This window comes from Bos mutus, chromosome 19 (assembly GCF_027580195.1).
Source record: "Bos mutus isolate GX-2022 chromosome 19, NWIPB_WYAK_1.1, whole genome shotgun sequence".
In the NCBI taxonomy this organism is placed as follows: Eukaryota; Metazoa; Chordata; class Mammalia; order Artiodactyla; family Bovidae; genus Bos; species Bos mutus.
The window spans coordinates 57728165-57736834 of NC_091635.1; the positions used below are offsets into that span (position 1 = coordinate 57728165).

At 38.4% G+C, this 8670-nt stretch overlaps 1 pseudogene; it reads right to left on the reverse strand.

Annotated features, from left to right (window-relative positions):
- Nucleotides 1-6716: 6716 nt before the first annotated feature.
- LOC102276115 (protein SET-like) lies at nucleotides 6717-7504 on the reverse strand (annotated as a pseudogene).
- Between the last annotated feature and the right edge of the window lie 1166 nt (nucleotides 7505-8670).

The window sequence follows — 8670 nt, forward strand, 5'->3', positions numbered from 1 at the left end:
TCCTTTAGGATGGACTGGTTGGACCTCTTTGCAGTCCAAGGGACTCTCAAGAGTCTTCTCCAACACCACAGTTCAAAAGCATCAATTCTTTGGCACTCAGCTTTCTTTATGGTTCAACTCTCACATCCATACATGACTACTGGGAAAACCATAGCCTTGACAAGATGGACCTTTGTTGGCACAGTAATGTCTCTGCTTTTTAATATGCTGTCTAGATTGATCATAACTTTCCTTCCAAGGAGTATGTGTCTTTTAATTGCATGGCTGCAATCACTCTCTGTAGTGATTTTGGAGCCCCCCAAAATAAAGTCAGCCACTGTTTCCACTGTTTCCCCATCTATTTGCCATGAAGTGATTGGACCAGATGCCATGATCTTAGTTTTCTGAATGTTGAGCTTTAATCCCACTTTTTCACTCTCCTCTTTCACTTTCATCAAGAGGCTCTTGATGATCTCCAGGAAGATTCCCTTGAGAAGGGTGACGGCTAGCCACTCCAATATTCTTGTCTAAAGAAACCCATGGACAGAGGAGCCTGATGGCTACAGTCTATGGGGTCTCAAAGATTCAGACATGGCTGAGCAACTAACACATTCTCTTACTCACTTGGTCTTAAGTTTCAGAATTATGGTAGAGTCCTTTTTTTTCCCCTCCATTTCCATCAAAATCAAGCGTGAAATCAGTTTTGTATAATTCTATAATGCTTCTGAAGTCTCTGTTTATTTCAAGCCCAATTGTTAGTACTGAGTTTGGATCATTGTTATATCTTGACCAAATTTAATAAACTATTAACACATTTCTCAGTCTTTAACCCTGCTCTCCACATTCCAGTTTAACCTCTACCTGCTCTGGACTGGGCTCTAGGCAATTCTGGTCATACCACTCTCTAATTCACCTTATTAGAAGTCTTTAGTGGCATCCCTTCCATATGATAGTCACATGTTTCCACAATATGGTCACAGATCACAATCAACATTCTGCAACATTTGGATTCTCATTTAATCCTCAAAACAACAGTGTTAGGTGGGACTTTGCAAAACCACTTAAAGCCAAGAGAGACTACTGATCTTGATCAAGGTCATCCAGTATATAAGTAGCATAATTGAGGCTTGACTCTCTTCTCCCAGGTTCATTGCTGTTTGCATAACCATCTTGGTAACTTTATTTCCTGCTACTCCTCTAACATGCAGACCATGATGGGCTTTCAGTCTTCCCCAATCTTTAACAAGTTCTTAGCTTTTTGTTGTTGCTTAAGATACCTATTCTTTGTAATTTCATTTGTCCTCAAACCGTCCCTGCTTACAAAAATTAAATCCATCCTTAAGGCCTATTTTAAAAATTGTGATCTTCATTAAGCCTTTGGCATCATTCATCACTTTGATCTTTCTTGCCGTATTGTTTTGCCAAAACTTATTGAGACTTGTATTAAAGTTATTTGGCCCCTTGACTTAAACCATAATCTGCTTGTTGGCATGCAGTCTAAAGGTTAATACATGTGTTACCAAGCCCAAGCTTGCATTGCTCACTGCATGCAGGCCAATATACAGAGAGATGAAGCGATAGGGCAAAGAATAGAGACTATTCAGAAGGCCAGCAGAAATAGATGATGGATTAGTGTCCCAAAGAACCATCTTACCAGAGTTAGAAATCAAGCTTCTTTTGTACCAAAAGGAAAGGGGATGCGGTTGGTTGTTGCAGAACTCCTGGTGCTGACCAGATCCCAGAGGGAATGTGATAATTCTTTGTTCTTGCAGCTGTCCAGTTAGGTCTGGTCGCTGTGTTCCTACAAACTCTCACCAAGGCAAGTGTTATTTTCTGTTCTCCAGCCTTTTATCTATAAGTGAATGAAAAGTATTATGGCTTAAAGGTTAAGCCTGGGAGGCAGAGCCTTGAGAAAAGGCTATTATGTATACTTTAAGCTATAGGGAACTTTCTTTTACTGTTTGACTAGACAAAGTTGCAGAGCCAGCATGACTAAGCACAGGCAAAGGAGCGCTAAGGTTAGAGCTAGTCAAATTTGTTCTTCTCCATTAAACATGGACTTTGGAGCCAAACTTCCTGGATTTAAATTCTGACTTTGCTCTTATTGATTGTGTGGCCTTCAGAAAATTAATCAGTATTTCTGTGCCTATCAGTAAAATGGGGTCAATTATTGGTGCTTATTCGATAGATTTGTATGAGGATCGGGTGAATTGATATTCTTAAGGCACTTAGAACTATCCATCTCAAAGTAAATACTTAATAATTTTAGCTTATGATTGTGGTTATTACCTTCTTAAGTTTTGCATTATATGCTTCCTCAACACATAGATGCAGATACAATGTAAATAAAAATTGCATAATTAGATCCTTTATCTTGATTTCTCTACAGCAAACTATTTTATTCCAATAGTCTCAACACAATCATTGTCTGCCTTTCAGATCAGCTCCCTTTTTATGTTACGGAGGCCTGGCGTGCTGCGATTCATGGGGTCGCAAAGAGTAGGACACGACTGAGCGACTGAACTGAACTGAATTACAACTGAGTTTTATGATGCTGATGGAGATACAAAAGCACCTGTCATTTTTTCATATGATACCAAGGTAGAAAGAGTTACCAATACAATAGAAAAATCAATCAAGTTTCAAAATGATCATTAAATAAGAATGCTGATCAGAATCCAATACGATTTTTTATTAAGTAATTAAAATCTTATACTTTTTATTCCATAAAATTTTATTCAATTTCTATCCCAAATTATATATACATTTATTTTTTCTTGGGGATGGTTTTGATAACGGCCTCCTGTACCATGTCACGAACCTCCATCCATAGTTCTTCAGGTACTCTATCAGATCTAATCCTTTGAATCTATTTGTCAATTTCACTGTATAGTTGTAAGAGGTTTTATTTAGTTTGTACCTGAATGGTCCACTGGTTTTTTTCTACCTTCTTCAAGTTTGAATTTTGCAACAAGGAATTCATGATCTGCATCACAGTCAGCTCCAAGTCTTGTCTTTGCTAACTGTGTAGAACTTCTCCATCTTCAATTGCAAAGAACATGATCAATCTGATTTCAGTATTGGCCATCTGGTTATGCCCATGTGTAGAGTCGTTTCTTGTGTTGTTGGAAGCGGGTGTTTGCTATGACCAGTGTGTCCTCTTGGCAAGACTCTGTTAGCCTTTGTGCTGCTTCATTTTGTACTCCCAGGCCAAACTTGCTTGTTACTGTGGGTATCTCTTAACTTCCTACTTCTGCATTCCAGTCCCCTATGATAAAAAGAACATTTTTGGGGGTGTCAGTTACAGAAGGTCCTGGAGGTCATCATAGAACTGTTCAACTTCAGCATCCTCAGCATTAGTGATCAGGGCATAGACTTGGATTACTGTGATACTGAATGGTTTGCCTTGGAAATGAACAGAGACCATTCTGTCATTTTTGAGAGTGCAACGAAGAACTGCATTTCAGATTCTTTTGTTGACTATGAGGACTACTCCATTTCCTCTAGGGGATTTTGTCTACAGTAGCAGATACAAGAAAAAGAAATGCAAAAAGGCAAAATGATTGTCTGAGGAGAATAGTTGAGAAAAGAAGAGAAGCAGAAGGTAAAGGAGAAAAGGAAAGATATACACATGTTATTACAGAGTTCCAAGGAATAGCAAGGAGAGGTAAGAAAGCCTTCCTCCATGGTCAATGCAAAGAAATAGAGGAAAACAGTAGAATGGGAAAGACTAGAGATCTCTTCAAGAAAATTAGAGATACAAAGGGAACATTTCATGCAAATATGGGCTCAGTAAAGGATAGAAATGGCATGGACCTAACAGAAGCAGAAGATACTAAGAAGAGGTGGCAAGAATACACAGTAAACTGTACAAAAAAGATCTTCATGACCCAGATAAGTATGATGGTGTGATCACTCACCTAGAGCCAGACATCCTGGAGTCTGAAGTCAGGTGGGCCTTAGAAAGAATCACTATGAACAAAGCTAGTGGAGATGATGGAATTCCAGCTGAACTCTATCAAGTCCTAAAAGATGATGCTGTGCAAGTGCTGCACTCAATGTGCCAGCAATTTGGAAAACTCAGCAGTGGCCACAGGACTGGAAAAGGTCAGTTTTCATTCCAATCCCAAAGAAAGGCAATGCCAAAGAATGTTCAAACTACTGCACAATTGCACTTATCTCACACACTAGTAAAGTAATGCTTATAATTCTCTAAGAGAGGCTTCAACAGTACATGAACTGTGAAATTTCAGGTGTTCAAGTTAGATTTAGAAGAGGCACAGGAACCAGAGATTAAATTGTGAACATCTGTGGATCATTAAAAAAGCAAGAGAGTTCCAGAAAAACCTCTACCTCTGATTTATTGACTACGCCAAAGACTTTGCTGGTGTTGATCACCACAAACTGTGGAAAATTCTTCAAGACATGGGAGTACCAAACCACCTTACCTGCCTCCTGAGAAATCTGTATGCAGGTCAAGAAGCAATAGTTAGGACTGGATATGGAATAATGGACTGGTTCCAAATTGGGAAAGAGTATGTCAAGACTGTGTATTGTCAACCTGCTTATTTAACTTCTAGAGTAGAGAAAATGGACTTATTTAACTTTTTAGAGTAGAGAAAATGGACTTCACCCTTTTGATTACAGGACCCATAATATATTTGGTGCCAAGGAAGGAAGTGATGACTTTTCCTGCTAAATGGATGGGGAGGGAGGTGGGAAGGGGGTTCAGGATGGGGAACACATGTACACCCATGGCTGATTCATGTCAATGTATGGAAAAAAAAACCACTACAGTATTGTAAAGTAATTAGCCTCCAATTAAAACAAATAAATTTTAAAGAATGGAAGCTGTGAAGAAAAACAAGATAACTTCATTTGGGCAACATAAATCTGAAAACAGCATATAATGGTTCAGCTTTTCAATGTTTGACACAAAAGCCATTCATTCAGACTGGAAATGTCTGGTTATTTCACCCAGAACTCACTGTTACAATCATGCCATTCTAATTAGTTGTCTTTGGAGAGGAAATCTCACCAGATGATACAATTAGACCCAATTTGTACAAATACCAAACACTTGGAGCATATTAAAAATGACATTTCTACTTATTTTATAGCATAAATGTTTGTCTTCTGGCATTTCTCAAAAGTGAGCATTTGAAGAAAGTGTTTGAAACAACTTTTCAGGATGGAAGGTTAATGATAAAGAAACGATACAGGTTACATAGTATAAGAAAATCATGTTTTAGCAATTACTTTTTGATATTTCAACAGTGACTTGCACCTTACTGCAAAGTCATTTCCAAATACCAATCATTCTACCTGAATGAGGCAGAAAGCAAGAAAGCAAAGTCTACAGTATCTTGACTAATCTTTAAAGGTATGTAGTTACTGCTACCAAACTTAAAATACCCATTCAACAAACGAGAGTTCAGTCAAAAGGTACAGGAAGTATCTACTCAGGGCCAGGTTTTAGGGAAACCATGTTGAACTAGACACATGGCTATAGTGACTTACTGTTTAACTAATTTCTCACACTAAGATGGGCTAATTAACAAGAGAAAGGTAATAAAGAACTTAAAGTTACAGAGGAGAGGAATATTAAAGGAGTATCAGTGATTAGATTTGGTTTCCTATATGTGTTCCCAGTGCATGCTGATGATCTTCTACTTCTAACAGCTGCCACGCTCTACTTTAGAGGTTTCTCAAGTCCACCTTGTCTGTCCATGGTCAGGTTGGAGAAATGATCCCTCAGGAAATGTTCTCAGTCAAAGAGGGAGAAAACATGGAAAACGGGTAGCCTGGCTAATTTGCTTTGTGTGTGTATGTGTGTGTGTGTGTGTGTGTGTGTGCACGCGTACACATTTAGTTTTATTGTAACAAAGCAACTTGTACACTTTTAACATTTAAAACTGAGCATCATCTTTCTTTTCTAGTGAAACAAAAAGAAAAATTAAAAAATAAACAGGAACAAAATTACAATAGAGAATGTCAACTGCAAATAAGATCCTATAGGCCCTGCTGATTCTCCCATTGAGTAAGAGAGCTCGAGTCATCATTAGGAAAGAATTTTATTTTAAAAGTGTCATCTTAAACTGCAAGGATGTCCATTAAACATCACAATTAAACACGCCAAAGGAGAAGCCATGTTGTCAAAATGCCCACTTAACCCATTCAAATATCTCAAACTGACCATTTGCTGACCTTCTATAACCCCAGTTGTTAAAGCTTTTTTTTTTTTTCTCTTTTTAAACAAGAGAAATTAGACAGATACATGTTGGTAAATGCTAACTGTCCGTATTCACATAGAGACACAATGTTATATCTGAGCCCAATATATGGAGAAAGGAGGAAAAAAGCTAGAATTCCACGCACAACTGCACAGGGCCTAGCTCTCTCCAGTTTCCAGCAGAGCTAAGGGAGCTGGAGGGTTCCCACCACCCCAAAAGAGCATGGTGGTATTGATCCCATAAAGTTCTTGTTGAGACAGGAAGGGATAAAAATGAATTTGGAAAAGGAAGGGGTAGAGACTCTTTTCCCACTGAATTCTGCTGAAGATATTTTCCCCCAAAATAAGTTGTGAACCATGGTATAAAGGAGAAAAGAGACCTCAAAAAGAGGGCAACTGAGCACAAGAGGAGAAGGAAAAAAAAAAAAAGACTGTGACTTGCTTCCAGGGACTGGAGGGAATTTTAAAAGGCTGGAATCCATCAGTGTTCCATCAGTCATCTTCTTCACCTTTCCTCATCCTCATCCCCTTCATCATCAATATCTTCCAATCTTCTTCCTCTTCATCATCGTCATCATCTTCTTCTCCTTCCCCTTCCTCATCCATGTCAGGAACCAAACAGTACTGTAACAGATTTGGCCAAATATCATCATTGATGACCTCTCCTAACTCACCTGCACCTGCATCAGAATGGTCAGTAAACCAGGTGAAGAAGCTTTCTGGTTCCTCATGCTGTCTCTTCCTGCTGGCTTGATTCTGTGTTTGACTTGATCATTTCATCAAATCTTTCCAAGTTTCCATTTGATTTCAGTGGACTTTGAAGATGGATCACCACTCTTATTCAGATGAAATTCTTTGGAGAGAAGTTTATTTTTGAAGTAAGGGTTTTCATCAAAATAAAAATTTATTCTGTAACCTGATTTAATGTCTTCAAATTCTTCACTTCAACTCTTGTCAAATAATGTAGCACCTTTTAATTTTCCTCTCCAAGCAATGCAGACACTTGTGGATGGCTAACATATATTGTTACCCCCAAATATGGGATTTTGATAGTAGGCAAAGTTTGTTATACTTCTGTTCTACTTTCGAAATCTCTTCACTGGCTTGTTCATTAAGTCTGTCTATTTCATTTTGTACTTTATCAATATGTTCGATTGCTTATTGCTGTTCTTTTTCTTCCTTCAGCAAGTTTGAAGAAGCAGATGCCTCATCTGGCCTGGAGGCAAGAGTCAGCCTCACTGTTTTCAGTTTCTTAGCTTGGAGTGGAAGTGAAAACTGGTGTTTGGGAGCCATGCTGGGGAAAAAAGCCAAGGACCCTCCAAGGGGAAGAGAAAGGTACTGCAAGCTCAGAGAATTCTAATTTGCTTTTTATGTGGGACTGTTCTGAGATGTACTGTATGTTATATCCCAAAAGTTCCCAGTGTAATTGAGTTCCCACTGCCTATACTGGTAACATGTTCACTAAGATACTCTGTTTCACCTTCTCTATTTCATCTATTTCTTTCCTTCTGTTTTACCCACTCTTCTACCATTTCTTTGGAGATTATCTCCTACATAAACCTCTTGAAATCATGTTCTTGTCTAGAGTCTGCATTATGGAAGATTAAACTAAGCCTTCCTAGGGAAAAGAATAAGTAGATTATTCCAAGGAGAGTGAAAAGCATGACTAGAAGCCTAGAGGTAAGAGAATGCATAGCATGGTTGAGAAACTTGCAGTACAACCTGATGGTTGAATACTAAGAAAGAGTAGCTAGAGTTGAAGCCAGAGTGGTAAAGTAGCACAGTATCTGAAAATTCTAAATTGTGTGAAGTTTGGGCTTCATATTAAAAGAATCAGGAGATGTCTAGGAGGAGGACTTGCACTGGAAATTGGGAGGAGGATGGGACTATGAGAGAATTAGAAATTGGAGTTGACAGTGCTTGACAGGGTGTCATGGAGAGCAGAGTCCAACATAACATATGGGATTTTAACTCAGATATAGGATAGATGACCATATTATGCAAATCCGGAGGGGCACAGCTTTAACTTGAATTTTATATTAACTGTCCTCCCTTGCTTACTGCAAAATGAATAATGGCCTCTGGAGTTCTTCATTGGCCATGCTATGTAAGTTTGAACTAAAGAATATACAATCAGCTTAGAGAGGCGAATATGAGTTAATTTTTATATGTGCTGAATATAAGATTCCTGTGGAGATTTTAGTAGCTGAATTGATCTGTTACTCAGGAGACAGGCTTCAGCTGAAGACCAAGATTCATAAATAATCAGAAAATGTATTGAGGGCATACAGACAGTGAGATCAGAGAGACTTAAAGGAGAATCCTGGAGAACCTGACATTTAAGATTTTTTAAAACACTGAAATTTTCAAAAAAAAATGCAAAAGATAGTAAGAAGGAATATCCAGAAGAAAACCCAGAGTGTGACTTCACTAAAAGCAAAAGAATGGAATGCTATCAG